The following is a 26,000-nucleotide window of genomic DNA, read 5'->3' on the forward strand; positions in this document are numbered from 1 at the left end:
TCACATGGTGCTTAATCCATCAGTGGGGTTGCCCAATTTCCTGATTGGTGGGTTCAAGCATCAGGTCTACCCCTCCTTCCTCCCTCAGCTATCACTTTCCGGTTGCCCACCTGCTGTGTCAGGCTCTACAATGTCTGTTAGAGTTCAGGAAGGCACAAAAGTGCAAATAGAAGGCACAATGACAGGATAAATGGGTTAGGTCCTGATCACCCCTCGTGGAGATTGCCTTTTGGTGAGAAGATATACTTTTCCCCTGGATACTTCCTGTCTGGCCATATAAGGGTAACAGCATATGATATACAGGTTAATACTATATGAATGAAGTCCTGGGAACACACACACACACACACACACACAAGATGGACATAGGGTACAGACAAACTAAAAAGTATATTAATCACTACACATAATAACATTTTTAGTCCCTGTACCCAGGTGTTCAGGAACCATTAACAACCCGGAGCCGCGGGATGCAGAGCAGTGAATCTTGGGTATGGATGTACCACAGAGTGACATAATACTAAACTCATCTTGTAAGAGGCAGCTGGCTTAGAGAACCAACAAGGGCAGTAATACAATTTAAGTTATCCATTTTAATTTTAGCAATTCCCCTACATCAGATGTTGGGTATCCCCGCTCTGCAATATTGTCAACTTTTACATGTGGCACACCTATTGGGTGTACTAATACCTTTGCCTCTGGCACAATGGGGCAGGGAGTACTTTCCACCTCCCCCTCTTGCACAAGGGACAGCTGCCAAAAGGCAGGCCAATGTCGGGGCTCTGGCCCTGGCACTTCCACCACTCTGTCTAGTCCTTCCTCCCTCAAACCCAAACTAGGGGCATGGCAAATTTCAGTACAGGATGTGGTCTCAATGCCCAGGGTTGAGGAGGGACCCTCCATCAGGAACAATTCAGCTGGTGGCTGCAGGGGAGTCAACAGCACAGGCTGGTCCTGTGCCAGCACTCTCCCCTCAAAAGCCAGTATCTCACCTGCAGCTCCTTCTGCGTACTCCTCCTCCTGGATAACATCCTTCCCCAGCCGAATATGCTGGGCAACCTGGAGGAAGACGTCATCTGTGACTGGTATACTTGTGGCCTGGCAGTCGGAGAATACTCCCCCAACCATGGTGATCAACTCTTGCACGCAATCCTCATAGATACCCTGGCAGCAGGTTAATATTTCTTCATCTTCGAACTCAGCAATGGGAAACTGTAGTATAGCTCTTCCTGGGATGCCTGGCTCATAGGCCCCACTTCCTTCACTTTGAGGCTAGCCTCCCCCAGTATATAACACTGAGCAGCTTCTTCCCTAGGCTGTAGGAGAAGCTGTTGCAGGCGGTGCCTTTCATCACCCACTCTGCGACACTGGTCTCGCCATGCTGGAGTGTCTGGAGGAGTGCTTCATGGTGGAAGAGGCAATTGATCACAGGCTCCTGGATACCCCCGTGATCAATTGCCTCTTCCTCTGCCACCATGAAGCACTCCTCCAGACACTCCAGTTGTTTCCACATACTCAGCCGATAGAGGATACCAGTTCCTCAATCATTCAGACACTGAGCAGATGAAACCAAAATAACGGTTTATTTTCCACAGCACGCATAGTGTTCCCGCTAGGCTGTTTTAGCGGGGCGCTGCGCCCTGCCTGATTTTTAAAGGGCAAAAAATGCGCCCTGCCCCTCTAGCAGCGCCCCGCTAAATCAGCCTGCAGTCTGTCCCGCCGGAGTGCCCGGGCCATCGCATCGCTAAAGGGGGCTTGCCCGGCCATGGCTACGTCCCGGCAGCTCAGTGACGTAGTCATGGCCGGGCACGCCCCCTCTAGTGACGCGGCGGCCCGGGCACGCCCCCTCTAGTGACGCGGCGGCCCGGGCACGCCCCCTCTAGTGACGCGGCGGCCCGGTCCGCCCCTCCAGCGCCCTGCCTCATTTGGTTCCTAGAAGAAACACTAACGCACAAATAGATAATAAACGGGAACAAGAAGCAAATGTAGCATAGAAACGATATCCATGTAGCAGTCCAAACAGGCAGTCCTTGTAGCGTCACAGTTCCAAACCAATTCCACAGAGCAAAACTATCGCTTATCCACACAGCAGTGATAGCAGATTAGTCCTCCGTATTCCACAGGGATCCCCACCGCAACCCTATCACATATTCCACACAGCCGTGATAGTGCAGGAAACCTGTATAAGTCCACAGGAAACCTGTATAAGTCCACACAGTACCGGATGCTCCACACCGGAGCATGGTAGGGCCCACCCAGGGCAGATGATGCGTTCCACAAGATACCTAGGCAGAGTATTCCCTCTTAGCCCAGGATAGCGACAAACATGAGGAGATGGCCTGTGCAAGTGATTTTAAGACCTTCCAAATTCCCACGGTGCTTGATCCATCAGTGGGGTTGCCCAATTTCCTGATTGGTGGGTTCAAGCATCAGGTCTACCCCTCCTTCCTCCCTCAGCTATCACTCTCCTGTTGCCCACCTGCTGTGTCATGCTCCACAATGTCTGTTTGCACTTCTTTGTGCCTTCCCGAACTCAAATAGAAGGCACAATGACAGGATAATTGGGTTATGTCCTGATTACCCCCCGTGGAGATTGCCTTTTGGTGTGATTATACTTCCTGTGTCCATATAAGGGTAACAGCATATGATATACAGGGTAATACTATATGAATTAAGTCCTGGGAACATGCACACACACACACCGGGAATAGTGACATAAGCATGATGGACATAGGGTACAGACGAACTAAAAAGTACATTAATCACTACACATAACAAAAAATACCATAATTACAGTTTTACTCTAAAGCCCCCATACACGGTCCGTTCATTGGATCCGTTCTGTGCTTAAACAGCACACATCGTATTGGATCACATCCCTTGTACATGCAGTACAAAAAGTATGTGGAGCGTGCATCGCATAGTACAGAACGGAGCCGGTCCACAACAGACCGTGTATGGGCTCCTTAAGTTTAATACATACCCTGACAGACTTCATCAGGGGTATAACAAAAAGAGACCTTAAAGCGAGGTCTACACAATGAGGAAATGTCCTACATATAGTTTGGCACTTTATAATCAATCAATACCTCCATGGGAGATTTGTATATTAGACATTGTAATTATCCTTAAGGGGGAGCCAATCCCTTATTATATTTCACAGTTAAGGTCGTCTCATTGAGACCGAATCTAAAACAGGGGCACCAATGGCGCTGGCTCTCGCCAGCTTGGCCTCCCAAAGGTAACATTAAACTCAGTCGCCACCCCCCTGGCCGTACTAAGTTCCTCCGTGGAGGTGGTCCAGCTCAGATGATGTGAAGACAAAAGTAGCTGTTGATGATCCTGTCCTGCCTTGTGCTTCTTGCAGCTGCCCATGTTAGGCGAGTCAGAGTGTAACTTCTGACTGCTGTTGAGCACATCACACACATACATATATTTATATACAGTAGGAGCAAGTTTCATCTTTGCTCCTTTGGCCATGGCTATTCTATTGTTCTCAGCTGCAATACAATACGTTTTGCAGCTGAGAACAATAGAATAGCCATGGCCAAAGGAGCAAAGATGAAACTTGCTCCTACTGTAGGTATGCATACAGCGGACAAAGTGTGCCAGTATACAGTATGGCATACTAGCACATCAATTTGCACTGTCCCAGGGCCCAACATACACCATTGCAATGAGTTCAATTATAGGAGTCATATGCCGCTGCGCTGTACGCCACCAGAGCCCCGAGCGGCAGGAGGGGTGCGCGCTCCCCTCTCTTAGCTACTCCCCCGAACTCACTAATATTGCCTGGCAGTCTGCCAATGCCAGTGCCCAATGTCACAATCTAGGTTACCAGCCCCATCATGAAACTCAGAAGACAGGAGCCTTCCTTTCCCAGATGGTCAGTTCTTCACTCACAACATTCATTCATTCCCTCTCTCGCAACCCACCATATTCTCTGTCCTCTCATTTTTTCTCCCTCCCTCTCTTATCACACACACTATTTTCCTTCCTCTGAATCGCCCCACTCTGTCTCTCTCCCTCTACCTTGCAATCTTTCCTCAGCTCACATGTTAAACCTCAGGGTTTTTTCCCTGCTTTTCTCCTCCATTGATACTTTTATGAGGAAATGAACTCTAACATAATACACCCTTTCCTCCCTCCACAGAGACCTCACATATCTTCTGCCACTACATGTCATTCTCTGCCTCATTCCCCACTCTACATCACCCTCCACGCCTCCCTATCACTCTCTCCCTGCACCAGTCCACATCCCCCACTCTCCATCATCTCTCCTTTTGGTACTTGTTTCCTAGCACGGCGCCCATCGCATACCATAAGGCATACGATAGTATGTGATGTAACGCCATGGCAGGCGATGTTATACAATTTAAAATTTTATGCCATCGCATTGTATGGCATATACAATGGTATACGATTTAAAATTGTATAAGCACCCTAATGGGTGTTTCCAATGTTAAATGTGCCCCCTATAAGATGTTAAAAGCACCCCCATGCCACCCCCACTAACAACGCCAACCTGAAGCATGGCGAGCGCAGCGAGCCCGCGAGGGGTGGCTGTACGCGTCCTCCGACCTTTTCATACCCCCACTATCCACGTCGGCGTGGAGTTGATTATCTATAGTGTGGCGAGCGCAGCGAGCCACTGACGCGGAATACATGTGAAGTGATGCGCGTCTGCTCGCCACGCTTCGGGCTCGGTGGCTCGATGCGCTCGCCACACTATATAAGATCTACTCCACGCCGACGTGGATAGTGGGGGTATGAAAAAAGGTCGGGGGACCCGTACCGCCGCCGCTCGCCACGCTTCGGGTTGGCGTTGATAGTGGGAGTGCATTTAACATTGTAAGCACCGATTAGGGTGCTTATTCAAATAAAAATCATATAGGGGCTTATACAATTTAAAATCGCATCGCATGCCATATGCCCGAATGCAATGCGATGAGATGTCATACAACTTAATATAGTGGGCGCCGTGCTAGGAAACAAGTACCGTCCTTTTCACCTACTGCTTCTCCAAATTACCCTGTTTGGTACACTGTCCCAATCACCCTATTCCTCTCTCTGCTACCCTATGTAACTGACTGCTTCTTGTCAGTCTCTGCTTAACATTACTGCTATTACCTTCTACCTGTCACCCACTACTTCTCCTCGTCATCCTCTGCTTCTCTCTTCCATCATCCTCTCACCCTGCTATAAACTGCTCACCCTGCTGTCAACCAATACCTCCTGATATCAGTGTCATAGGCGTGTACAGCACATTTTATTAGGGGTGCATCGTCAAAGGGGTGTGTAGCATCGCCCATCAGGCGTGTCTACCATCATCTATTGGCACTCGCTGCAATATAAATCGTCTCTCAGCCACACTATAATCTCCTGCCTATTTCAGGGTTAATCTTCTAATTACTCTGTGTAACAGTACATGCAAATAAAGTAAAAAATATTATTCTTTTAACGGAAGACAGTTCTATAAAGCAAAAGTCTTTGATAGAAAGTATTGCTGGTATTGCTATTGGGAGGTATTCATAAGGGTGTGCACAGAATTAGGGGGTGCCTGGGCACCACTAACAATCAATGTGCACACACCTATGCATAGTGCCATTTTCTGGGGATCAGGTAAAACCCGGAAACTGGAAACCGGAACCCTGCTGGAATGATAAAACTGCCCACAGCGCCACCTATCCCCAGATAGTACCAATAGCAGGGGGTGAAGAGCGAACTTGTGAGCGGCGAGGGCGGCACCCAGTTCACGCTGGCGTTCTCCCCGGAGCACATCGCCTGCGTGTGCGAGGCTCTGCAGCAAGGTGGGGACCTGGACAGACTCGCCCGGTTCTTGTGGTCGCTGCCCCAGAGCGACCTGCTAAGTGGCAGCGAGAGCATCCTGAAAGCCCTTCCAACCACGCCGCGCTGCAGGACCTCTGGTACCGGGCTCGTTACAACGAGAAGGCACGCGGGAGGGCGCTGGGGGCTGTGGAAAGTAAGTCGCAAAGGGGGGGGGGGGGCAGAAAGTATGTCGCAAAGGGGGGGGGGCAGAAAGTAAGTCGCAAAGGGGGGGGGCAGAAAGTAAGTCGCAAAGGGGGGGGCAGAAAGTAAGTAAGTCGCAAAGGGGGGGCAGCATAAAGAAGTCGCAAAGGGGGGGCAGCAAAAATTAAGTCGCAAAGAGGGGGGGAGCAGAAAGTAAGTCACAAAGGGTGGGGGCAGAAATTAAGTCGCAGGGGGGGGCAGAAAGTAAGTAAGTCGCAAAGAGGGGGGGTAGCAAAAATTAAGTCGCAAACGGGGGGGCAGCAGTAGGTAAGTCGCAAAGGGGGGGCAGAAGGTATGTTGCAAAGGTGGGGGGCAGAAAGTAAGTCGCAAAGGGGGGGCAGCATAAAGAAGTCGCAAAGGGGGGGGCAGCAAAAATTAAGTCGCAAAGAGGGGGGCAGCAGTAGGTAAGTCGCAAAGGGGGGGGCAGAAAGTAAGTCACAAAGGGGGGGCAGAAAGTAAGTCACAAAGGGGGGGCAGAAAGTAAGTCGCAGGGGGGGCAGAAAGTAAGTCGCAAAGGGGGGGGGCAGCAAAAAGTAAGTCGCAAAGAGGGGGGTAGCAAAAATTAAGTCGCAAAGAGGGGGGGCAGCAGTAGGTAAGTCGCAAAGGGGGGAGCAGAAAGTAAGTCGCAAAGGGGGGGGCAGAAATTAAGTCGCAGGCGGGGGCAGAAAGTATGTGGCAAAGGTGGGGGGCAGAAAGTAAGTCGCAAAGGGGGGGGGCAGAAAGTAAGTCACAAAGGGGGGGGCAGAAATTAAGTCGCAGGCGGGGGCAGAAAGTAAGTAAGTCGCAAAGGGGTGGGCAGCAAAAAGTAAGTCGCAAAGGGGGGGGCAGCAAAAAGTAAGTCGCAAAGGGGGGGTAGCAAAAATTAAGTCGCAAAGAGGGGGGGCAGCAGTAGGTAAGTCGCAAAGGGGGAGCAGAAAGTAAGTCGCAAAGGGGGGGGCAGCAAAAAGTAAGTCGCAAGGGGGGGGGGCAGAAAGTAAGTAAGTCGCAAAGGGGGGGCAGCATAAAGAAGTCGCAAAGGGGGGGCAGCAAAAATGAAGTCGCAAAGAGGGGGGGTAGCAAAAATTAAGTTGCAAAGAGGGGGGGTAGCAAAAATTAAGTCGCAAAGAGGGGGGGCAGCAGTAGGTAAGTCGCAAAGGGGGGGAGCAGAAAGTAAGTCACAAAGGGGGGGGCAGAAATTAAGTCGCAGGCGGGGGCAGAAAGTATGTCGCAAAGGTGGGGGGCAGCAAAAAGTAAGTCGCAAGGGGGGGGCAGAAAGTCAGTAAGTCACAAAGGGGGGGCAGCATAAAGAAGTCGCAAAGGGGGGGGCAGAAAGTAAGTCGCAAAGGGGGGGGGCAGAAAGTAAGTCGCAAAGGGGGGGCAGAAAGTAAGTCGCAAAGGGGGGGCAGAAAGTAAGTCGCAAAGGGGGGGCAGAAAGTAAGTAAGTCGCAAAGGGGGGGGCAGCATAAAGAAGTCGCAAAAGGGGGGCAGCAAAAATTAAGTCGCAAAGATGGGGGGCAGCAGTAGGTAAGTCGCAAAGGGGGGGGGGCAGAAAGAAAGTCACAAAGGGGGGGGGCAGAAATAAAGTCGCAGGCGGGGGCAGAAAGTAAGTAAGTCGCAAAGGGGTGGGCAGCAAACAGTAAGTCGCAAAGGGGGGGGGGGTAGCATAAAGAAGTCGCAAAGGGGGGGGGGCAGCAAAAATTAAGTCGCAAAGAGGGGGGCAGCAGTAGGTAAGTCGCAAAGGGGGGAGCAGAAAGTAAGTCGCAAAGGGGGGGGAGAAAGTAAGTCTCAAAGAGGGGGGGTAGCATAAAGAAGTCGCAAAGGGGGGGGCAGCAAAAAGGAAGTCGCAAAGAGGGGGGGTAGCAAAAATGAAGTCGCAAAGAGGGGGGGCAGCAGTAGGTAAGTCGCAAAGGGGGGGGAGCAGAAAGTAAGTCGCAAAGGGGGGGGGGGCAGAAAGTAAGTAAGTCGCAAAGGGGGGGCAGCATAAAGAAGTCGCAAAGGGGGGGCAGCAAAAATTAAGTCGCAAAGGGGGGGGGCAGCAAAAAGTAAGTCGCAAAGAGGGGGGGTAGAAAAAATTAAGTCGCAAAGAGGGGGGTAGCAAAAATTAAGTCGCAAAGAGGGGGGGCAGCAGTAGGTAAGTTGCAAAGGGGAGGGGCAGAAAATAACTTGCAGATTGGGGGGGGGGAGCTGGAAAAACAGTTGCAGACAAGGGGGGCCTAGCAGAAAGTTGTAGGAGAAAGTTAACAGCGCCATATTGCAGCGGGCACTATAGCTGCTGGTGGAGTTCTTCGCTCACCTCTTGTATTGCGCCTCAGACGGGTTCCTGTCGCGCTGCCGCCGGTTCTTGAACCAGTTGCTGACCTGGGTGAGGGAGAGGCCGGTGATCTTGGCCAGGTTGCGCTTGGCGGCCGGGGACGGGTACCGATTGTGCTTGTACAGCTCCTTCAGCGCGTTCCGGGACCTCTCCTTGAAGCAGTAGACCGTCTCCTCGCCGTCCCAGATGGTCCGGGGCAGCGGGAACTTCCTCCGTAGTTGGAGGATCAGGTCAAAACCGGAAACTGGAAACCGGAACCCTGCCGAAATTGTAAAACTGCCCACAGCGCCACCTATTGCCAGATAGTAGCAATATCTGTACTTGTGTTTCCCCCTATATCCCTTTAGATTGTAAGCTTGCAGCAGGGCCCTCCTACCTCTAAGTCTGTCTGTTGTTACCCAGTTTGTTTCATCACTGTTTACTATTGTAAAGCGCAACGGAATCTGCTGCGCTATATAAGAAACAATAAATAAATAATAGCAGCTCTGCTGACAGGAAGCAAACAACGGAGGAGTGAGGGAGAAAGGTAGCGGCTAGATCCCCTTCTTGGAAAGTCAGCACGGAGCGCAGCTCACACTCCACAGCGGCGTCAGGTTGTACACTGGGAGTGGTAATCATACTATGTCTGTGTCCTTGGTGTTATGTGCGGAGGGGGAGAGAGTGCACGGGCCCTGCTATCCTCCCGCGGCCTTGCCGCCCCTGGAGGGGTGGGGGTGCGGGTGCCTTGCCGGCCGGGGGGGGGGGCGGGTGCTGGGGCCTTGCCGCCACTGGGGGGGGGGGGGGGAAGTCGGGTGCAGGGGTGCCTTGCTGCCGCTGGGGGGGGGGTGCGGGGGTGCCTTGCCGCCGCTGGGGGGGGCGGGGGTGCCTTGCCTTCGCTGGGGGGGCGGGTGCGGGGGTGCCTTGCCGCCACTGGGGGGGGGGAAGTCGGGTGCAGGGGTGCCTTGCTGCCGCTGGGGGGGGGGTGCGGGGGTGCCTTGCCGCCGCTGGGGGGGGCGGGGGTGCCTTGCCTTCGCTGGGGGGGCGGGTGCGGGGGTGCCTTGCCGCCGCTGGGGGGGGGGAGTGAGGGTGCATTGCCGCCATTGGAGGGGTGTCCTGCCGCCGCTGGGTATGGGGGTGGAGGGGTATGGAGGGGTATCCTGCTGCCGCTGGGTATGGGGGTGGAGGGGTATGGAGGGGTATCCTGACACCGCTGGGTATGGGGATGGAGGGGTATCCTGACGCCGCTGGGTATGGGGGTGGAGGGGTATCCTGACGCCGCTGGGTATGGGGGTGGAGGGGTATGGAGGGGTATCCTGACACCGCTGGGTATGGGGATGGAGGGGTATCCTGACGCCGCTGGGTATGGGGGTGGAGGGGTATCCTGACGCCGCTGGGTATGGGGGTGGAGGGGTATGGAGGGGTATCCTGACACCGCTGGGTATGGGGATGGAGGGGTATCCTGACACCGCTGGGTATGGGGGTGGAGGGGTATCCTGACGCCGCTGGGTATGGGGGTAGAGGGGTATGGAGGGGTATCCTGATGCCGCTGGTTATGGGGGTTATTTATTCCTAGTTTTATTTCTTAGATAAAGGAACTTCTCTTATTCTCTTCTAAATACACAACTTCGCAGAGGTGTGAGAATAAGTTGTTGAGCACCCGTATAACAGAACATTGCACTCAATTACAGAGATGAAACATATTCCACAAGCAAAAACCAACAAGCAATGGTAAATTGAACATTAATTAAATGTAACGGTTTCTCTTTTCTGTTTCTTTTCAGGAAATACCAGCGGATACCAAAAGATCATCAGGTATGTATAACTTAACTCTAAATTATTAAAATTCCTTTCAACAAGGCTATCTATATTGTATAACCTAACAGTTCTAGCTTACGTTACTGACATACAATGTTTCAGTTCACACTTTCCCTTATGGGTTATGTAGCAGTTAATGATCCCTTCTCATATATTACTTCTCTGTTCCTCAACCCACGAATGGTTTTAAGAAGCTCTGCAGTTCCAAGACTTCTGGTACCTAACTATTCTAACGACTCCTGAGCCTGTTTTTGCTTAGGATTTGTTAGGCAGCCGGGCTAATTACTGTCTTGGATGGTAAGTCGACAAGGGAGTATGGTGTTTAAGCGTCCCCAGGCTTATTACGCCGGGTTTAGCTCACTCCTCTCGATCTTCCTTCCTCTGAAGGTTGTCCCTCTCTGTCTCCTTGCCTGGAGGTAGATAGTGGTTGGAAGAGGCGTCCCCTAGTGACTGTCACCGGGTTTAGCCTGGCTACTCTTCCTTGACTGGCTCTCTCTTCCTTCCTCTGAAGGTTGTCACTCTCTGTCTCTCTGCCTGGAGGTAGATTTTGGCTTAAAGAGGCGTCCCCTAGTGACTGGCACCGGGTTTAGCCTAGTAATTCTTCCTTCACTGGCTGACTGAGAGATCTGAACCTGCTGCTAATAACAGGAATTACTCTGGGGTTGCATTCACTGTGCTGCTGACGTGACGCACATTTATGGGGAATCAGAGATAAAGATAGTGTTAATAGTCTGTGCAGCTATTGGACTGTCCTGCTTTGCACACTAGATTATGCTGCAGAGTGAGAGATTCTGTTCCGCTCCTCCCTAATAGCAGGGGAGCTGTCTGCCTCAGCCTAATACTCCACTACAAGTCTGGGGAGTGGCTTATCATAAGGGGCTTGCCGAGACCGGTTCACTCACCGCCCCTGGTAAGGTCCACGTTCAGCCGGAGGATCACTTTGCATATGCGCCTCCCAGCAATGGCGCCGCAGCCACCGTAAGTTCCACCGCGACTCCGCACCAAGCCAGCAGTCCGGCGCAACAGAGACCAAACACACGGAGTCTCCGTTCTTACTAAGTGGGTGAATTTCGGCAGCTCTGCGCGCTTTTTAGTAACTTCAGTCTGCGCGGACCTGCCTCACTCTTATCCGGGCTGGAACTGCGCCACAGGGCAACGGTCACTGGGTTTATCATCCCCCCTCGCGCTGGCACCGGCGCCAGTGCACACGAGCCAGGTCTGCTTAGTCCCACAGGGGTTCGCTGGGGTTTCCCCCCCCCCTTCTGTACATAAAATGGGACGATCGTTTCCACCTGGGTATAGGACTGGGCTGTACCAATTCAACCCCTTACAGGGTTTCAGTCAATGTCTCTGGTACCAGATGCTTGCTATCTGTTATCAGGACACATACATACATACATCATATTTCTTGCTATTGGGGCTATTACATGCTGTCGGCGCTGGGTATGGGAGGTGGAGGGGTGGTTTCCTGACGCCGCTGGGTATGGGGGGGAGTGGTCCTTCCGCCGCTGGGTATGGGGGAGGGGTGCATTGCCGCTTGCTTAGTGAAATCATCAACCCGACGGCTGCGCGCCCCCCATGCCCGCACCACGCACGCTCCATGTCACCCACCCAATGGCTGCACCTAACCCCCCCGCCTGTTATCTCATCCACCTGACGGCTGCACCTAACCCCCCTGCCCCCGTTATCTCATCCACTGGATGGCTGCGCATCCCCCATGCACGCTCCATGTCACCCACCCGACGCCTGCACCCCCTTCCCGATTCTCATCGGCGCCTGCACCCCCCCCCCCCTTCTCACCCATGGCGCACTGCATTCCCTCTCCATCTCACCCCCCGGATCTCCCCCACAGCTGCAGCCCCCACCCACCCCTTCTCATCCACAGCTGCACTGCTGCCCCCCCCCAAATCTTATCTGTGGCTGCCCCCGTCAGCTGACACCTTATCACTCCACCACATCAACTCACCCCCTCTTATCTCCCCCCCAACCCCAACTCATTTGTCTTTTTCCCTCTCCACACCTCACCCCTTCTTGCTTTTCATCAACTCACCCCGTCACCCACCCTCTCTTGCTTCAGCCCCTCTAGCCTAGTAGCTGTGTGCTGTGCACTGCAAGTACACATTTTACGGGCTGCACCTCACTCCCCCGCACGCCTGGTGGCCGCACACATCACCTGCCATTGCCCCCTCCACCCTCATAATTTCTCACCTGTGCCCACCTTCTCCATCTCATCGACCCAATGGCTGCGCACCCCCTCTCAGTTCTCCATCTCATTCACCTGCAGCTGCACTCGCCACCTCTCTTCACCTAGGCTGCCCCTGCCACCCCTGGTTCTCGTCCATGGCCCTCCCCGTGTCTGCCCACCCCTTCCGTCGGCCCTCCCCGTGTCTGCCCACCCCTTCCGTCGTCTCACCTCATCGTCCACACTAAGCTCGCCATCACCTCTTCCCTCTCATCTCAGTCCTTTCTAACTTGCCTCTCTCCCCTTCTCTCCCTCTTTTGCTCTCAATTGCTCTTTTTCCATGAAGCTATGGATCGTATGTGCTACCTCTTGAGGGAGACGAGAGCCATGCACCACCGGCACCCACCTGCCACCTCCTGTGGAAGCCCTCAGCCGAGCACCGCTGTGTCCCACTTTCCACCTTCCCATGGGAGACCAGAGCCATGCACCACCAGGACCTGCCTGCTACCTCTTGCGGTAGGCCAGAGCTGCACGCTGCTGGGAGGCTGAACAGGACAGAGGGCAAGCAGAGCCATCAAGTATATATACACCCACTGTCCTCTCTTTCTCTTCAATTGTCCTGGTGACACAGCTCACATTGGGATGTAGGAGGGTTCATCAGAGCCAGGCACCTATGCGACAACCTTTTAGAGAGATAGGCCCTTTGGAATCCCACAATGCTACAGTTTTGGTGCTATGCTGAACAGGGCAGATGGAGCAGCCTTTATTAGAGCAGCTAGGTGTTTGTTTTGTCGTAATTTTTCAATTAGTTTAGGTAAGCACAGTGGGCCTTATTCTAGTTCGCTCTTTCTGACAAAATCATTCTTAGATGGACAACACCATGTGCACTGCAGGGGGGGAGATGTAAAATGTGCAGAGAGAATTTGACTTGGGTGAGTTATTTAGTTTCTTTGCAGGAAAAATACTGACTGCTTTATGTTTACACTGCAAAATAGATCTCACTTTGAAGTAAAACCTCACCAAAATCTAACTCTCTCTGCACAAGTTACATCTGCAACACCTGCAGAGCACATGGTTTTGTCAGAAAGAGTGAATTAGAACAAGGCCTAGTGTGAGGATTCTACATGAAACCTCACAATAAGAGCACAGCAGGGGCTGACAGAAGCACGTCCTGTCAGCTCCCTGCGTGCAGAGAGACACTGGCAGGTATTCAATGCTGTGGGTGAGCGGTGACATTGAGCAGCACTTCCTTCTCGCTGTCATCACTCGCCCTGTAAGTATTCAATGCACTCCCCCTCATACGGCAATTCCCCATCGCTCCATTTCTTAAACGAGGGGGAATTGGCGTATGCGGCCCCAGAAGCAGCGAGACTCGCGGCTAAATAAAGCGAGTTTTCAGCATTAGCCGCGGGTCTCGCTGTTTTGAGGAATTCTCGCCGCCCTGTGACGGCGAGGATTTCCCCAGAACGTTGAATAGGGCGAGTGGCTGGCGAGGGGGTTAAAGAGCGCGGATCGCTGGTTTTCTGCAATCCTCGCTGTTTAATACCCTCGTCTGCCGCATTGAATATGCCCCACTGTCTGGTCTCTGCTCAGCGTTTGAAACTTCTTTGAAAATAAGTTTTCCTGAGTCCCGGGGGACCCCAGAGCCGGCTTCTGCAGGGTGAGGGGGTCGTGGGCGACGGCAGCGGCCATCTTGGTTGGGGCTTTCAGGATGAACCCATGAGGGATCGCAGCCTGTGACAGGAGCTCTTCTGAAGGGTGAATCCAAGTGATCCCCAGCCAAGGGGAGGCATTTGGATGAGGAGAGATCACCATTCAGGAGCGGTGCAAGGGGTAGTTGGCGCCCCCGCTGTTGCATGGACTTTGATCTCTTCCTGCACTCTGTTTTTTGCGCCTTTGGAAGCACTGTCTGTGCAAGCTGAAGGAAGGATGCCTGCAGAGTGATTGATTTCTTCTGGGCATCACTACCCCGCTGACCAGAGTCCCCATCAGAAAGGATAAGTACTGGCATACATTTATTTGGTACTATCACCTGACATTTATGCACTGTGCTGTTAACATGACTGAAAGGCATGCTGCTGGTATGGAGGAGGGAGCCTTTGCCAGTTGAGTCAATTACAAAATGTGTTGGCTTTGTTTAACCCCTGAACAGATGGCTCAAGGGGAGATTTGCTCTGTGTGTGACGCTGTACCCAGAAGAGCACAAGCTCGGGGGATGAAAAGGCGGGCTGCGTCCCTAGGCAGGTCAATTTCTGCTTTAGTACAGGTTTTAAATAAACAGAGGGATGAGTTGGTTATGTATCCTAGGCCATTGTCATCCTCTCAGTAATCATCTGGCTCTCTTCTTTTCACTCATCCGTAGCCTGCGTTTTTGCAGGTAATGCAAGATACAGCTCATGTTATTAACAGGCTTAACACCTTTATGGACCAGTATTCTAAGGAACTGGAGCTGGCCTCTAGACTTCCCATTGCTTCTTCTCCTGTCCTTTACAGGGATACAGAGGAAGAGGGAGAATGAGAGGAAGAGGTGTCATGGGACCAGATGGATGACCTGGAAAGTTCTGCCCCTGGTGTTGATACTGCAGCCGCGTGCGGTAAGCCCAGCTCCTTGCCGCTTTCTCCCTTCCAGCACCTGCCGGAGATCCCCTGCTCTACCCGGCGGTGGGGGCAGTTATATGTACAGTGGCTGCTCCACTATTTGCTGCAGCTATGTGCGCTTCCTCCTGCACATTGGCGGCTGCTGGCTCTGGGTGTCTGTCTCTGACATGAGCACGGTCCACAGGTCATAAGGTCGACTTGTGGTTTCCACATTTTTTGGACCCAACATGTGCCGACAGGCGGTGGTTCATGCCCTACCATCCACTACGGCATGTTGGATGTTATTAAAGCTGTGGTGAGCGTAGCGCGCCACTGTGCCCGAAGCATCGTGAGCGAAGCAACCGATGCAAGGGTACGATTCTCACTGCCAACTGTGTCCATGTTGACTGTGTTGACATTCGGGTCAAAAAATGTGAAAACCCCATGTCAACCTTATGACCTGTCGACCTTGCTCATGTGGACCTAAGCACCATGTCGACCTTGTCCCATGTCGACCTTGTTGCATGTTGACCTTTCGGTGTCAACCTAATGACTGTCAACGTAATGCTTGTCTGTTGAATGATCCCAACCCCACTTTGCTGCACTAAACCTTCCTGGCCCCTCCCCCTCTTTTTACACTGTGAAAACATCATGGGAGTCACCGTTTTAACCCAGAAAAGCCTATTTAAAATGACAGGCACTCATTTTTGCTGTAAAAATGTTTAGCAAAGCTTAACCTTTTTACCTGCAATGGGAATGGTACTTAAATGGTATTTTAAATGCTAATCTGCTGCAATGGGAATGCTAATACCGTTTAAAATAACTTTTACGATTACCAGTATTTTACACTGCTATAATGTGGGAAAGCAGCAAAAAACGCTACATTATAGTGTAGAACTCTGCTTTTAAAACGTGTTGAAATACCATTTAACTCTAAACGGTATTTCAACTCTGGCACTTTCCCACTGCAGCCTTAAACGGTATTTTGCAGGTTTAAAACAGCAATTTGCCATTTAAGAGCTGCAGTGGGAAAGCAGCATAATTCATTTCCCCTATAATCTGTTTATATTTTTGATTGTACATTTTTAAACGCAAACATTTATATTCAACAAACTGTAATCCAACATTAATGTGAATATTTTATTTTACACTTTCAGAGTATTTTTTCCCCATGAGGAAAATAAAATAAAAACATGTCTTCAGTTGTGTACATGATAAAAGACAAGCCATTGTCTGTGTTGGAAGTATTAGAGATTCTGAAAAGCCCAGTAGAAGACAAAATATCAACTCTTCCAGCAGCAAATCCCAAACATGGACAAGTTTACTTGTTCTCCTATGACGGAAGACCAGATGCTGTTAAAGACTGGCGAGCAGACCAGTACCATTGGAAGCACTTAGGAATACATTCCTTACCAAAAAAGAACCCAAAAATTAAAAAAAAACATATCATCAGAGGCTTATTGACAAGAAACCTATCAAGTTCTATCGTCATGGTTATCAAAGTGAGGACACGAACATAAAAATGGTTGTAGTGCAATATGTGGGGGTAGATTACAACATTGAAAAAGAAGACCCACATGGAAACATGAAAAAATACACACAGCGGGCCCATGTGAGAACCTTGCCTTCTGTATTGCAAAACATTTCTAGCCATATTGATAGGACACCAAGTGAAATCTACAAGGAAACAATTGTAGAAACACAAACATCTAAGATGCATATGAAGGTACAATTGCCTAAAAATTTGGAACAGATTTCCAACAAACTTAAATATGAAAGAAAAAAAGGAAAAATAAGTCATGACGATTTATACAGTATCTATGAACTGCAGTTTGCTATTGAAAACTTTGTTAGAAACTATTATTTAGTTCCAGAATTCACTCTTGTATTATCTTTAAATGAAGTTGTCAACATTTTTCAAGAAGTTTGTGGTATGTCCCCACATGCAATGCTTTCATATGACACAACTTTTCAGTTAGGAGACTTCTACGTTTCACCTTTAATCTTTAGATGTGTCTTCTTTGAAGAGGAACCCTGCATTCCCCTTTCTGCTATTATCCATGACCATAAAAATCAGAAGGTACATGAGTCCTTCTTCTATACTATGAAGGAAATTATTCCAGGCTTCAATAGGCCTGAGATAATTGTTGTTACTGATCGAGAACATGCTATTGTGAAGGCTATTCAGAGTGTTGTTCCCGAAATAAAACATGTCCTATGTTGGAATCATATACTGAAAGATGTAGAAGTCTGGGTGACTAATCATGAGGGATCTATATCCGACAGAAAGGTATATGTAAATCATATTCATTCTCTGCTAGATTGTAATTCTGAACAGGACTTTTATAGCAGTTTTGAGACAAAAATGGAGCATGCCATTCCTCCAATATTTTGAGTCAAAACTAAAAACTGACATTCTTGAAAAATGTGGGAGATGGATCTTATCAGAATTGGCCATTTACACAACTGGCAGTGGTGTAACTACAAATGTATCGGAGAGCATGAATGCCGTTTTGAAAAGGCTTACGCAATGGAAAGAGGTAAATCTAGAAAATATGGTTCTTGCATTTTATTTTTTACAGACCTTTTACCTAAAGGAAGTCTTGAGAGGACGCTGTGGAACTGGAAATTATCACTTAAAGGCAGAACATAGTACCATGGAACTTGACAGTTCAAATGTCTTTTTCCCATCAGACTTTGTATCACCAGAAGATATCATTCCATTTTTACAGCACAAAACATTGCAAAATGATACTGAGAAAACTGTGGATCATCAGAAATCTCTTACAATGGAGGCTCTAGCAGAAATGACAGTAAAACAAAACCGTGTCTTTCTTCAACCGCAGTCCCAGAAATTTATGGTAAAAGGTCTAAAAGATAAAGATTATGTTGTCTCGCTGTTTCCAAATGAGAAATGTTCTTGTAACAGTTCACGCACTTGCTACCACATTGTAGCAGCAAGAAGGTCAATTGGAAAGTCAGTAAAACCCAAGACAATGGTCTACAGTTTAAAAAAAAATTAAAAATTGGCTCACGCAAATTTAAATTTGGACACAAGAAACAACACCAGAAAATGCCTCTTGAAACAATTGCTGCACCTGATTCTTTGGAGATGCAGGATCTTATTTTTAGGACTCCTGATCCCCCAAGTGACGACAAAATAACTGACCCAGCCAACAGTGATGAAGATGCCATAAATGAACTAGAAGAAATCATTTTTGAGGAGTCATTGAGAGAAAGCACTATAAAACCTAGACAGGAATTGGCAGCTCCATGGGACAACATAAAAACGTATCCAGAACTATGTTCAATTACAATACAAAATGTTGCCATCAACATACATGATATGAAGTCTCTTTTAGAGAGAGAATGGTTAACTGATGCCATCATTGATGGATTTCTCTTGACAAGGACAACACTGGAAAACCTGAGAGCAAGTCATGTACAGCTGTGTGTTTTTAGCACTCATCTTATGACGTCCCTAAAAAATACTGGAGGAACAACTGATGTTTTCAATTTTGGAGAGAAAAACATACTAGAAAAGGACATCTGGTTAATTCCCACTAATGTACATGGAAACCACTGGGTACTTATTGTGGTATTCATGAAATGGAAAATTATTTTGTATCTTGATGCCAGTCATGGTTTTTCTAATCCATCTGTTGTCAGCATTCAAAATGTTATTGATTATTACATGAGAATAGTGAACAGTAGAATAGACTGGACAGAATGGACTATTCATATAGCAAGTGATATTCCATTACAAAAGGATTCCTGGAACTGTGGAGTTCATGTCTGTCTATATGCTCATATATTGTGCAGTGGATCAGTTGTACCTTTTCCAGATGACATGACATTTGTACGAATGTGGATATCATCCCAGTTGCTAAACACCTCAGGAGTCAGTGAAAATGCCATATTTCCCAAAAACAGATCCAGAAGACAAAAACTAGGCCTGGAAAGAGATGGACTGTATTCATGTAAAAAGTCCACCTATGGATAAACCCAACACATTAGCCTTTCTCTCAACAGCAGTGTCTGAATATTTTCTGTCAACATGGTCAACTTGTTTTGCTGGAGAAGAATGCATACATCCAAAAACATCACACATGATATTATGTGAAGGAAAATGCCAAGACTGGTACCACTTACAATGCACAGAAAAAAGGAAATTTAAAACCCATGAGAAGTATTTTTGTCCAAAATGTCGTTCACAACTTTCAAAATCATAGAGTATATTAGGATATACTACTTTGAAGTCATCATATATTAAAGTATTTGTGAACATCTTACCTACACCAGTTGTTCTTACAAATTAATATTATTGGATTTTAGGTGACTTATGCTACCTCAAGGCAGCACACACTTGACAATTACCTAATGAATAGAAAATGAATAGGAGATCCACACATAAAATGTGTGTAACATTTGGCGCATGCATATGCCCTTCCTTCCAGACACTCAAATGACGCAATATTGATGCTTAAGTTGGGTGTTGTACGGAGGTTAGGATCAGGCTCATTGTTCAGATAATGACTCGATATAAGAAACACAAGTTAAATATCATCTTTAGTATGCCTACTTTCATATAAAGGACACCTCTTATTTGTCCATACTATAACATTTTATGACAAGAACTAAATACAATTGTAAAATTACTTTGTACTTTGCACACTGCAGTACACACTGCATTGAAAGCACACTTGGACTTTCCGACTCCTTTACACTGTGAACTATTTAATTTGTTTATGTTGAATGTTTCCATTTTGATATTTGTATGTTGTTCATATTTAAAATACATATTTAATAGTTATAAATTGTGATGGTGAAAAGAAAGTTACCAATTGGCACAAAGATTGCCGATGACATTCAGCAAATTGGTGCTGCTATTTGTACCGGCATGGGGGGCATAGTCTCGGCCACAACTGGACCGCATCATGGAAACTCACCCTTAGAATCTCGTTGGTTGCTATAGACAACATCTCCACTTTCCCATTTTTATACTTGGTGCCCCTTGCACTTTAAGTGACCCATGTGACATAATAGGGGGATTAAGGAACAAGTTCAAGAAATTAAAAGTGTGAATGTGTAAACCTAATTTAGCACTTGTAAGTGGATCTCACTATAAGATCCATTGTTAGCAATAAGATTGTTTGTTATTCTGCATAATGTGAAAAATGTTTTTTTAGGAACTGTAAAGCAGCCCCAAAATTAGGCACCATATTGTGTAAGTAGCTTGTTATGTTACAAAGAATAGAAAAAAAAGAAAACAAATGTTTACATTTTTGTTACAATTTTTATATATTATTTAAATATTTATATATTCAACAATATTATTGTTTTCTGTCAAAAATTCTAAACCATAAATACTATTTTTAAAGAAAGGTGTTTTCATACATTATGTGTAGTTAATATGTACAAATCAAATATCAACCACTCCAACACTCTGAGCCGACAACATTACAAATTATGATCACTAAAATGCATTGATAAACCTATTCCAGGTGCTGAAATGAGTGGTTGGGTAAGTTAGGCCCCCGTTCCGGCAGTTGGAACAGAGTGCCTACACACTAAGACACCTATTCCGGGTGCTGGAACCGGGGGTAAAGTGCGTTAGACCCCAGTTCCGGCAGTTGGAACAGAGTGCCTACACACTAAGACACCTATTCTGGGTGCTGGAACAGGGGGTAAAGTGAGTTAGACCCCCGTTCCGGCAGCTGGAACAGAGTGCTTACACACTAAGACACCTATTCCGGGTGCTGGAACAGGGGGTAAAGTGCGTTAGACCCCCGTTCCGGCAGTTGGAACAGAGTGCCTACACACTAAAACACCTATTCCGGGTGCTGGAACCGGGGGTAAAGTGAGTTAGACCCCGTTCCGGCAGCTGGAACAGAGTGCTTACACACTAAAACACCTATTCTGGGTGCTGGAACAGGGGGTAAAGTGCGTTAGACCCCCGTTCCGGCAGTTGGAACAGAGTGCCTACACACTAAGACACCTATTCCGGGTGCTGGAACCGGGGGTAAAGTGAGTTAGACCCCGTTCCGGCAGCTGGAGCAGAGTGCTTACACACTAAAACACCTATTCCTGGTGCTGGAACCGGGGGTAAAGTGCGTTAGACCCCCGTTCCGGCAGTTGGAACAGAGTGCCTACACACTAAGACACCTATTCTGGGTGCTGGAACAGGGGGTAAAGTGAGTTAGACCCCCGTTCCGGCAGCTGGAACAGAGTGCTTACACACTAAAACACCTATTCTGGGTGCTGGAACCGGGGGTAAAGTGAGTTAGACCCCGTTCCGGCAGCTGGAACAGAGTGCTTACACACTAAAACACCTATTCCGGGTGCTGGAACCGGGGGTAAAGTGCGTTAGATCCCCGTTCCGGCAGTTGGAACAGAGTGCCTACACACTAAGACACCTATTCTGGGTGCTGGAACAGGGGGTAAAGTGAGTTAGACCCCCGTTCCGGCAGCTGGAACAGAGTGCTTACACACTAAGACACCTATTCTGGGTGCTGGAACAGGGGGTAAAGTGCGTTAGACCCCCGTTCCGGCAGTTGGAACAGAGTGCCTACACACTAAGACACCTATTCTGGGTGCTGGAACAGGGGGTAAAGTGAATTAGACCCCCGTTCCGGCAGCTGGAACAGAGTGCTTACACACTAAAACACCTATTCCGGGTGCTGGAACCGGGGGTAAAGTGCGTTAGACCCCCGTTCCGGCAGCTGGAACAGAGTGCCTACACACTGAGACACCTATTCCAGGTGCTGGAACCGGGGGTAAAGTGCGTTAGACCCCCGTTCCGGCACCTGGGATGGAAAGCAGACACACTCAAGCACCTATTCTGTCCACTGGAAGAGATAGTTAGGTAAGTTTGATTCATGTTCTGCCAGCTGGAACGTGGTTCTGACACACTAAGACACCTATTCAGGGTACTCAATTTAGTGATAGATAGATCTGTTTTGCTTTTATTATTAAAATTAGCTTATTTGTATCTGCACTGCTGTGTCTCCACCATGACATCATTAATAACAGCTAACAAATATTGTTTTGCATGAATTACTAGATGCCAACACTAGGTGTCGCTGCAGTGGGAGGACTCATTCCGGCAGTTCCGGTTCCAGTGTGGTTCCAGATTTCACCCATACCCCATTTTCTGTTGCCCACTGTCATCCACTACCTTCCAAGTAACTCACTGCCTCTCCTGTGGTCTTCCCCTGCCGCCACTTCCACTCTCTATATTCTTCTTAAAGCCATTGCCACAAGTGAAAACCTCACCATCCCATTCTGCCACACCACCTGCGTTTGAGTTGCCATGCCCCCTTTTCAGACGTGTGCAATAGAATCCAATAAACCTTTACAATTTCTGTGCCTACAATTCAAAAACATATGTATATTGGTGCCCTCCAGATGTAAAAAGGAAAAAATAACAGTGGCTCTGACAGATTTAAAATTTAAAAACAGTGTGTATTGGTCACAGAAACAAACAAATTAGCCTCTTTTTTAAAGTGTAAAGTGTCAGTTTGAATGTTTATGTGACCAATACACAGTTTTGGAATTTTAACTATGTGCGTGCCAGTGTCATAGATAAACCTATTTAAAATCTGCTGCTGGGTGTGTGGTGCTGGATGAGGATGTGTGTGGGTGAGGGGTGTTGCTGGCTACTGTGACCTATGCTGAACAAGTGGCTGTGGCACTGCCAACCTCTGCAATGAAGCACTAAGCTTTGTGGTGGAGGAATTATCTGCAAATGGCACCAACAAAAATGATGCCTAGGGCATCACATTTGCTAGGGCCCGCTCTGCCAGGGAGAGTAGTAGTAGTAGTGTGGCCCCACGGCAACAGGCGCAGCCCCCTTACCTTCGCACTGGAAGCCGGTCAGCCTCCAGATGAAGTCCGTGCAGTGGTGGCAGAAGATGGGTTTAGTTGGGGCGAAGCTCCGGTGAAAGAGGGAGCTCCTACCGGAGCTGCTAGTGTTTGCTGCCGGGTGATGCCGGGCTGCGATTTTGCTGCTGCGGGGGTGTTCTGCTCCTGCCTCCCCCCAGCTTGGGACTGGAAGACGGGCTGCTGTTGTTGCTGCTTCCCCCTCCACGGTGGCACAGATTCTCCAGCCTGTATCTAGCTCCGTCCGCAGCCATCGCTCCCTCCTGCACAGAGAGGGGCAGGCACGGGGAGGAGGAGGACCCAAAGAGAGCACACGAAAGGCAGGCAGGGAGGAAACGTGCCGCACTGCCGGGGGAGACGTGGGGCGCTGGACAGAGCGGTGTCTGGTGGGGGTCACAGCAGCGGCGGCAGGTAATAACTACCCCCTGGGGCTTCACAAGGAGAGCGGCACACTGATTGGATGACGGCGGTGGCAGGAAACCATCTCTCCTCCCGTCCCCATCAAGGAGCACCAACAGCAGCTAGTGACGGGGGAGCAGCCGCCGCTGTGCCTGTGTGTGAGGGTGTACTCTGTGCTGCTGGCCCCGCCCATCCTCTCACTCTGCCACGCTCACTCACACTCACTCAGATTACTACTCTAGTCTACACTCTCACTCCCACTACTGGGAGCACTAATCTTCTGTGTGTGCTATAATGACAAAGTCAACAGTGGTTGACATGCACGCACCAGGCTGAAATAAGTCAAAGTCCGACACGTAAATGTTTGACCCATGAAAACAGTTACAAGTTTTTATGGTGTCAATGTGGGGTATTCAATGCCGCAGCGAGCGGCCGGCGAGGGGGTTAAACAGCGAGGATTGCTGAAAACCAGTGATCCTCGCTGTTTAACCCCCGCGCCGGCCGCTCGCTCTATTCAACCTTCTGGGGAAATCCTCACCGTCACAGGACGGCGAGAATTCCCCAAAACAGCGAGACCCGCGGCTGCTGCAGAAAACTCGCAGTTTTTAGCCACGAGTCTCGCTGCTTCTGGAGCCGCATCCGCCAATTCCCCCTCGCTCAAAAAACGGAGCGAGGGGGAATTGGCGGATGCGGAGGCTGTGTTGAATGCTGTCAGGGTGAGTGGTGACAGCGAGCAGGAAGCCCTGCTCGCTGTCACCACTCGCAAACAGCATTGAATACCTGCCAAGTAGGTTTCAGCACTTGAAACCGCAATGACTGTATATCCCTTTTACACCGATGCAGAAACCAGGGATTTTGCCTTGTGGACCCAGGTCAGTGTAGCCTGCTGACTGAAAAAAAAAAAACCCAGTAGGGCTGTGTAAACATGTAACCCATTCACTACAATGGACAGCCGGCGCTTGGAGATACGAGCCCATACATACATGCACTGGTGCTTCCATTCATTCATACACTGCCGCTGACATACATACATACATACATACATACACTGCTGCTCACATTCATTCATACATGCACTGACGCTCCCATTTATTCATACACACATGCACTGATGCTCTCATTCATACATGCACTGACGCTCCCATTCATGCATACATACACTGCCGCTAACATACATACATAGATGATCTGCTGCTCAAATTCATACATACATGCATGTACATACAGTACATACATGTACTGCTGCTCTCATTTCTACATACATACACTGCCGCTCTGAGGAAGCGGGAAGCGAAACGCGCGCGCTGGCAGTACCAGCCATTCATTTACATTAAAAACAGCGTCTCTATGTATTTAGCCCTTATAAGGGCTGTAATGTACTAACTTAAATTTCAAACTGCAGGTCCTTCATCGATAGTGGTGTCCGTTTATCCTAAAGTTGTTAGGATTTAACGGCATTCACAAACACCACTTGGGTGATTCCTGATTTCCCATTCATACATATATACATACGCTGACGCTCCCATTCATACATACATGCACTGACGCTCCCATTCATACTTACATGTACTGCTGCTTACATTCATACATACATACATACATGCACTGACATTCCCATTCATACATATATACATGCACTGACACTCCCATTCATACATACATGCACTGACGCTCTCATTCATACATACATGCACTGACACTCTTATTCCTACATATATACCTGTACTGACACTCCCATACATACATACATACATACATACATACATACATGCATGCACTGACACTCCCATTCATACATACACTGACGCTCTCAGTCATACATACATACATACATACATGCACTGACACTCCCATTTATACATACATGTACTGCCGCTTACATTCATACATGCATACACTGACATTCCCATTCATACATATATACATGCACTGACACACCCATTCATACATACATGCACTGACGCTTCTCATTCCTACATACTGTACATACACTGACACTCTCATTCATTCATTCATACATACATGCACTGATGCTCCCATTCATACTATACATCCATGCACTGACACTCCCATTCATACATACATACACTGACAATCCCATTCATACATAAATACATGTACTGCTGCTCTCATTCATACATACATATACTGGTAAAGTGCCATGGGGGGGGGGGGGGGTGCGCTAGGATCATGGGCCGCAGGTGTCAGCATAAATAAAAAACATGTGGTCCACATTCTAGGTACTCACACCCCTCCCCCCCCCCCTTTCCTCCCTGTGTGGGTCACTTACACTGATAAATGATGTGCTCTGACATAGCCTGTTGCCCGGCATCTCTGTGCACCCCTGTGTGCAGCTACTCTCTCTCATTAGACTCCTGCTGACATCAGCACACTGAAGTGAAATCACATACACTGACTTTCCCATTCATACAGATATACAGGCGCTGACGATCCATTCATTCATACATACATACATACATACATACATACATACATGCACTGACGCACCCATTCATACATACATGCACTGACGCTCCCATTCATACTTACATGTACTGCCGCTTACATTCATACATACATACACTGACATTCCCATTCATATATAAATATATGCACTGACATTCCCATTCATACATACATGCACTGATGCTCTTATTCCTACATACATGCACTGCCACTTACATTCATACATACATACATACATGCACTGATGCTCTTATTCCTACATACATGCACTGACACTCCCATTCATACATACATGCACTGACATTCCCATTCATACATACATGCACTGATGCTCTTATTCCTACATACATGCACTGACACTCCCATTCATACATACATGCA

The 26,000-nt window shown here is 48.6% G+C and overlaps 1 protein-coding gene across 1 annotated transcript in view; it reads right to left on the minus strand.

The window, feature by feature from the left end:
* LOC146072895 (transcription factor Jun-like) overlaps window positions 1-23,294 on the minus strand; it is a 53,452-nt gene extending 30,158 nt beyond the window's left edge. Inside the window, exon 1 of the mRNA XM_083180077.1 lies at window positions 22,731-23,294. The gene's annotated coding sequence lies outside the window, so the exon portion shown is untranslated. The remainder of the gene's footprint in view (window positions 1-22,730) is intronic.
* Between the last annotated feature and the right edge of the window lie 2,706 nt (window positions 23,295-26,000).

The sequence above is a fragment of the Crinia signifera genome, chromosome 1, assembly GCF_055691185.1.
Source record: "Crinia signifera chromosome 1, ASM5569118v1, whole genome shotgun sequence".
NCBI lineage: Eukaryota > Metazoa > Chordata > Amphibia > Anura > Myobatrachidae > Crinia > Crinia signifera.